We start from the raw sequence: 8,548 nt of genomic DNA, 5'->3' as shown, positions 1-8,548 counted from the left end.
GTACCTCTGCTAGAGCTGCCGCCTATCCTCTGTGAGCGATTACTGCACGTTACTGCACGTTGGCGGAGGTGAGGGTATCATCTGGAGTGCCCCAGGGAAGTGTGGTAGGTCCGCTGTTGTTTTCTATCTACATAAATGGTCTTTTGGATAGGGTGGATAGCAATGTGCAGCTGTTTGCTGATGATGCTGTGGTGTACGGGAAGGTGTCGCCGTTGAGTGACTGTACGTGGATACAAGATGACTTGGACAGGATTTGTGATTGGTGTAAAGAATGGCAGCTAACTCTAAATACAGATATATGTAAATTAATGCAGATGAATAGGAAAAAGAATCCCGTAATGTTTGAATACTCCATTAGTAGTGTAGCGCTTGACGCAGTCACGTCGATTAAATATTTGGGCGTAACATTGCAGAGCGATATGAAGTGGGACAAGCATGTAATGGCAGTTGTGGGGAAGGCGGATAGTCGCCTTCTGTTCATTGGTAGAATTTTGGGAAGATGTGGTTCATCCGTAAAGGAGACCGCTTATAAAACACTGATACGACTTATTCTTGAGTACTGCTCGAGCGTTTGGGATTCCTATTGGGTCGGATTGAGGGAGGACATAGAAGCAATTCAGAGGCGGATTGCTAGATTTGTTACTGGTAGGTTTGATCATCACGCGAGTGTTAGGGAAATGCTTCAGGAACTCGGGTGGGAGTCTCTAGACGAAAGGATACGTTCTTTTCGTGAATCGATACTGAGGAAATTTAGAGAACCAGCATTTGAGTCTGACTGCAGTACAATTTTACTGCCGCCAACTTACATTTCGCGGAAAGACCACAAAGATAAGATAAGAGAGATTAGGGCTCGTACGGAGGCATATAGACAGTCATTTTTCCCTCATTCTGTTTGGGAGTGGAACAGGGAGAGAAGATGCTAGTTGTGGTACGAGGTACCCTCCGCCACACACCGTATGGTGGATTGCGGAGTATGTATGTAGATGTAGATGTAGACGTTGAACATGGCGGTCGTTACATGAACGCGAATGATCGTCTATTTTAGAACCATATTTCCTGGTCATCGGCCGTGACTCTTTCGAAAGGAAAATGTTTATCAAAATTCCTCTACCTATAACAAATTATTGTTGATTTACTTAATTTTTTAAAGAAATTTACATGTTTCATAGTACAACAATCATCTTCAGGCCACAGTAGTTATACAAAGATCATTTACCAAAATTCAGGTGTTTAAGTTGTTGCACACAGTCTTGGCACGTGTTGTGGCCATCTTCATTCACATAAAATGGCTATCTTTTTGTAGTATCTTCATTAACTCAACTGCTATTGCTCTTTGGATCTTATTAACCAGTGTTTATAAACTCGCAAGGTACACTGAAAACACGCCTTTACAACGAATTCTCTCGGTTTAGAGTCTTTCTACCATTAGGATTTCACATTCAGATATTTGCGTTCAAAACAAGCACACTCTTTACCCTTTTCAGATCGAAAGCGGTATTTATCACACTACATAGAATTAAACGACTGACTCTATTTCCTTTATCGCCACAGCTAATACATCGAAATGAAAAGCGAAACGCTCTATTACGTCATTTATTGTAACCTGGACTGAATTCCAAAAAGCTTTTGATTCTGACTGTGAAAACATACTGCATAGATATACATTTCAAATCTTCATTTTTCGAAGTCATTTTGGGCTTACCTAGTATTGTAATGTCATCAGATTATAAACAGAGCTAATTTCTTTATCTTTGAGATTCCCATCCCATTCTATCGTCTTACAATAAACTTACCGGGGCTCTTAAGAATTTCCATATTAACACCTGACACAAATATCTTCATCAGACGAGCTAATCGGGTTATGACAACATCCAGACTTCAGTTACCTTACGTCATTTTAATATCATGCACATTTATTGATCACAAGAACTAAGCACTAATGTTGTTTAGCGTGACATACAATTGTATTTAACGGACTCATAACACTAACTTTATCACAGTAGCTGCCATACTCTGTCAACAACGGAAACCCACACTAATTGCCCGTTTATAAACCAAATTACTATACTAAATCTATAGCATCATTTAGTGTTTCCAGTAATATTTTGCTATAATAACAAATTTTGTAGCATAAGGAGGTACTATAACATACGAAAACTACTCCTGAAGAATCTGTTACTAATGTTTTTACTGCCACTGAATTAACATTAATTAGTAATGTGATGTCTTTATATTGCTTTAGTCGCACTGTGTTCGAGAGACATCCTATAAGCAATCTGTTAGCTGTAACAGAGACTTTCAAAGTGAAATACATAAGTAAATAAAATGAAACATCGTAAATTACTTATTTTATTTTAGGGTACATTGCACTACTAGCAGATACACATACAGTAATAATTAATATATACTAAAAAAAAAGACTCACCACGAAGGAATTATCCGAACGGGAGGGAAATCGGTAGATGTGATGTACGTGTACAGACAAAGAAATCATTACTATTTCAGAAAAATTGATTTATTCAAGAGATAGAGCTTCACAAATTGCGAGGGTCAGTAACACATTGGTCCACCTCGGGCTCTTATGCAAGCAGTTATTCGGCTTGCCATCGACTAATATAGTTTTTTATTGTCCTCCTGAGGGATATAGTTTTAAATTATGTCCAATTTGCGCGTTAGATCTTCACAATCCCGAGAAGGTTGGAGGGTCGTATCCGTAGTGGTCCAAAAGTTCTCTGTTGGGGACATATTCTGCAAACTTCCGGGCCAAGGTACGTTTTGACAATCACGAAAACAAGTAGCAGAAACCTGGGCTGTGTGCGGAGGGCCATTATGTTGCTGAAATATAAGCCCAAGATTGCTTGCCATCAGGGGCAACAAAACGGGGAGTAAACTATCGTCGACGTATCGTTGTGCTGTAAGGGTGCCGTGGATGATAACCAATGGCATCCTGCTATGAAATGATACGCTCCTGGTTGTTGGGACGAACGGCGGGCGACTGTATAGTTGGTATCCGAACGCTCTCTGGGGTGACTCCAGAGGCGTCTTCTGCCTACATGCATAATTAATGGAGTAGAATTGTCTTCACTGATGAGACGCGCTTAGAACTGAACGCTTTTGACCAGTGAAGATGTGTCTGCATAAGTCCCGGACAGCGGAGGGATACATACTGGACTGTCCCCGGCCATACAGCCAACAATGACTGGTTGCCTGGGGTGCCATTTATTTTCATAGCAGTACCCTGTTGATTGCCGTTGACGGCACCCGTACGGAACAGCAGTACGTCGACGATATTCTACGCCCCATTTTGTTGCCCCTCATGTCAAGCCATCCTGGGCTTATATTTCAGCACGATAATGCCCTCCCGCACACAGCGAGAGATGGTACTGCTCGTCTTCGTGCCTGCCACACTGTAACTTGGTCAGCAAGGTCGCCAGATATTTCTCTTGTCGAGAACGTTTGGAGATTCACGGACAGGGGCCTCCAACCATCTCGGGATTTGGGCAATTTAAGGCGCCTATTGCATGGCGTTTTACGATATATCGCTCAGGAAAACATCCAACAGCTCTGTCAATCTACGCCAAGTCAAACAACTGCTTGCATAACGTCAAGAAGTGGACTGAGGCGCTACTGACTGGATCAGTTTGTGAAGGTCGTTCTCTTGAGTAAATCATCCTTTTTCACCGAAATAATAATAATTTGTCTGTCTGCTCATGAAAATGACATATACCGATTTCCGTCCGATTCGGGTAATTTATTCGTGGTGCGTCGGTTTTTCTTTGTCTTAGAGTATACAAAAGAGGACGAAAAGTAACCAATATATATTTCTGACGATCTACGGATGCACACCACTAGTTACGTGTCGTGATCTACCAGGTTTCCTCGGCGCGATTGGTTAATGGTGTTCTTTCAGCTGTTCTGCCGAATTGTTGTTTCAGTTTTATGCATAATATCTCGACTACCGACCCCGGCGTCTTATTGAGGTGTTGCGAGGTTTGTCGTGGTGTGTACTCGCCGCCAGGGCTGATTGGCATCGAGACAGGGAATGAGTAGGACGTCGTAGTGTTGTGCATACAATGGAAACAATAACTCTGCAGGAAACACGGAACCACATCAGTAGTTAAATATCGGTGTGAGAAACAGCTCTTGGTGAGATTCGATGAATAATTTCAACAAGTACTTAAATACTTTGTTCGGTTCTAAGCGTAAGGTGCGCTTCAGCGACTAACACACGATTCTCAAAACGGTTCCTGCAAGTCATTATCTGCAAACTCATCAGAAACTCTTGGAATACACTCTGTTGTTGGATACAGTTAAATCACCGGAAACGTTCTAGTGTTGTGTAGATCATTACAATGAATACATTAGAAAAGTAAGGACAGAGGTTCACCTAATCTTCAGTTTTGTTATGTGACAAATCGCATGTACATGTACTAATTATTGTGTATGGGGTCTCCGAGAAATTTTGCGGCAGAGTTCGAGGGGTTGTAGAGGTTGTCTTGAGGAACAAATTGTGGACAGGAAACCGTGTTTGGAAACATTACCCAAATACACTACAGAACGTGAAAGTTGTAGCCGACGGCTGCAGCCCGTAAGCCACCCCTGCGGCAGCGCACGTGACTTTGTACTCTGACGGAATGTAGGCGGAACGTCTCGCAATGTTATTTGTTATTCAGTGTTCGCGACTTATTACCAGGATAGCCAGTGGAGAAGATGAAGCTAGCGGCTGTTTAGTCAGGCCATGTCTTCTATGAATGCGATGCTCTGTTGCCTCGGTGAATGATGGTTTTTGGATTCAATCCGTAGCTTATTTTTCCCCTGGAAAATTCTTAAATCTCTAGTGTTTCTCGGTATACGTGAGATATAAACTGTAGATGGAAACTCGTGTCCGAAACCGTCTTCCACGAAGGTAACAGGGCACCTTATTCATAGGAGACAATACTTGACTACACAGCCGCTAGCTCCACCTTCTCCACTAAATGTAGTGGCAGTCAGACGCAGTCACTGAATAATAGACTACATTGCGAGATTTTCTGTCTACGATCCGGCAGCGTACAAAGTCACGATTGCTGCCGAAAGGGTGGTCTAGTGCCAGTCACCGGCGCCTACAAGTTCGACGCTCTGTGGCTTCGTTTGGTGACTTAACCGGTCACAGGATGCTATCCACCATTTGTTCCTCGAGACACCCTCTACAACGTCTCGCTGTTCGAGCAACATTTCTGGAACATTCTATGTGCATCTGTCCTCCAATAAAATCGTCTGTCGCTATGTGTAGATATAAGCCAGAACGTCTCTACTTTTCCATCAGGGGATTTATGTAATTTATATGTAGCAGGGAATAATATGCTTGTCGTCTACTGGTCTACTCACTATGAGAGATTTAATGTAAGCATTTCAGTAATGTAAGTGTTTCTCATGGACTCACTCGAAGAATCTGTGTGAGGTAGTATTATCGATAGTGGTATGACGCAGTCAAACTTACCCCTCACGTATAGCTGGTTCTCTGGAACATTCGCAGCTTTTCTGGCAGGAAGCATTATATTGCTGCCAAGTATGACAGTGGCAAGCGCTAAAAACTTTACGCGCCTGTATGCGAGGCGAGAGCAGTTGGTGTTCAGGTTCGCTTGTAACTACCGTATGCAGTCGAGTTGCACTAAAAATGTTATTATTAGTTTATGTATTTTTATTTCAGGCTGAAGGCCAGTTTGCTGTGTTATTTAGTGTGGCGTTCGCTGTGTTATTCAGTGGTTTGGTATTTAACTAATTTGTAAATGAAAATGATAATGTTATTTCATTACAGTGGGTAATTACAAAATAATTTTTTCTCTCGGCTAAAGATTTGCTCAAGCTGCTAAAGAAATGCTAGTTAACGTTGTGTTAAAGTGTTGTCTGTAAATTGTGTAAGTGTCACTAAATCACAGTTCATCCAACAGATTCTACACAACTAATGATTGTGATGGAAACAGTTTTCTTCAGAAAAATGATCATTAAAACCACCGAATATCAGCCGCGCACGATACTGACGTATGTTACCTGAAACGATATTCTTCGCAACTCGTGCGTAATTAATTTCGGCTCCATACATCAGCAAGAAAAATGATTTATACGGATCGTGCTATGAGCACTGTTTTTAAAGAACCAATGAGATTCGAATTATTTTCATTAAAATGAGTTCGGGACCACCGGTGCACATTTATTTTTACACATTTTTGTTACCTTCGGCATTTATGTCTGCAGAGTTACGTAATTTGAATTTGCCGCTGAGATAATTGTTAAGATGGTGCCAGACAATTGACAGAGACTTTCTACTGTTAGAGATAATTTCCTTTTAACAGGATAAGTATTTGAATTAATTCTTATTAAACTTTACTCTTATATTGTGCAGTATTTAGACTAATTTCCATCAAGCAAACCTTTGATACTTCCGCGAGAAACACTGATAAAAATGCGATAGAAATCGCTATCATCAATGGCTGCGCTCCTTGCAGCGGAAAGGAATAATTAACACAGATAAGGAAACAAAAGAAAAATTCAGGGTAGGTATTAAAATCCATGGAGAAGAAATAAAAACTTTGAGGTTCGCCGATGACATTGTAATTCTATCAGAGACAGCAAAGGACTTGCAAGAGCAGTTGAACGGAATGGACAGTGTCTTGAAAGGAGGGTATAAGATGAACATCAACAAAAGCAAAACGAGGATAATAGAATGTAGTGGAATTAAGTCGGATGGTGCTGAGGCAATTAGATTAGGACTCGAGACACTTTAAGTAGTAAAGGAGTTTTGCTATTTGGGGAGCAAAATAACTGATGATGGTCGAAGTAGAGAGGATATAAAATGCAGACTGGCAATGGCAAGGAAAGCGTTTCTGAAGAAGAGAAATTTGCTAACATCGAGTATAGATTTAAGTGTCAGCAAGTCGTTTCTGAAAGTATTTGTATGGAGTGTAGCCATGTATGGAAGTGAAACATGGACGGTAAATAGTTTGGACAAGAAGAGAATAGAAGCTTTCGAAATGTGGTGCTTCAGAAGAATGCTGAAGATTAGATGGGTAGATCACATAACTAATGAGGAGGTATTGAATAGAATTGGGGAAAAGAGGAGCTTGTGGCACAACTTTACCAGAAGAAGGGATCGGTTGGTAGGACATGTTCTGAGGCATCAAGGGATCACCTATTTAGTATTGGAGGGCTGCGTGGAGGGTAAAAATCGTAGGGGGAGACCAAGAGATGAATACACTAAGCAGATTCAGAAGGATGTAGGTTGCAGTAGGTACTGGGAGATGAAGAATCTTGCACAGGATAGAATAGCATGGAGAGCTGCATCAAACCAGTCTCAGGACTGAAGACCACAACAACAAACAATGCTTATTGAGAAAGGAATCACAGTTACAAATAATTTTTCACTCATATTTATAATAATAATGAACTCTGTTTTCAAGTAATAATTAACAAATAATTACAATTTCTTAACAGACCTCAGTTTGATATGCGTCTTGCGTCCGCAACTTACAAAAGCCAACCAAAATAAGGTAAAAACAAAGGAAGACGAACGCATATCAGAAAATGAATTTACAATTATCATTCTCTTTGTTTGATACACATCGATATGTACAATTACACCATAAAATATTATGTAAATAATTAATACTTATCATCGTTTTGTTTTATTCCACTGTTTTCCTATATGTTGGATAGATAATGTTTATAACTGTTGGAGGCATAGTTGCCTCTCGTTGCCCTGTAGCTAAAATTTATCACGTGGATGTTACATTAGTCATTCACATTATGTGATGTGTAAGACTGCTAGACTCACAAGTACGTATTTACCTTACATTCCCATAGGGGACAACCGGTGTATACCGCCATAGGTGGAACGATTGTGCTCTCTGAAGAGTAGTTCGATGGAAGCAGTGTGAAGAGTTATTGCAGACTGAAGGTGGAGAGGTGAAGAAAGGAAAGGAAAAGAAAAGAGAGGGATAACTGCTGTCAGCTGCAACGGGTCATTACACGATACCGGTGGCGAAGAGTGAAAATGAGCACCGGACCGACATTCGAACCAGGGATCTCCTACTTACTACGAGGGTGGAGGAGGAGGAAGATATTAGTGTTTAACGTCCCGTCGACAACGAGGTCATTAGAGACGGAGCGCAAGCTCGGGTGAGGGAATGATGGGGAAGGAAATCGGCCGTGCCCTTTCAAAGGAACCATCCCGGCATTTGCCTGAAGCGATTTAGAGAAATCACGGAAAACCTAAATCACGGTGGCCGGAGACGGGATTGAACCGTCGTCCGCCCGAATACGAGTCCAGTGTGCTAACCACTGCGCCACCTCACTCGGTACTAGGAAGGTGGGGTAACCAAATGCACCATCCGGGGCCCAGTGTTAGGGCAACTGCACGGACTATTTCGGTTCCCCTAACGGCCACCGGCCGGGATGGCCGAGCGGTTCTAGGCGCTACAGTCTGGAACCGCGCAACCACTACGGTCGCAGGTTAGAATCCTGCCTCGGGCATGGGTGTGTGGGATGTCCGTAGGTTAGTTTAGGTTTAACT

This window comes from Schistocerca cancellata, chromosome 5, assembly GCF_023864275.1.
Source record: "Schistocerca cancellata isolate TAMUIC-IGC-003103 chromosome 5, iqSchCanc2.1, whole genome shotgun sequence".
Taxonomy (NCBI): domain Eukaryota; kingdom Metazoa; phylum Arthropoda; class Insecta; order Orthoptera; family Acrididae; genus Schistocerca; species Schistocerca cancellata.
This window is presented reverse-complemented; position numbering follows the sequence as displayed.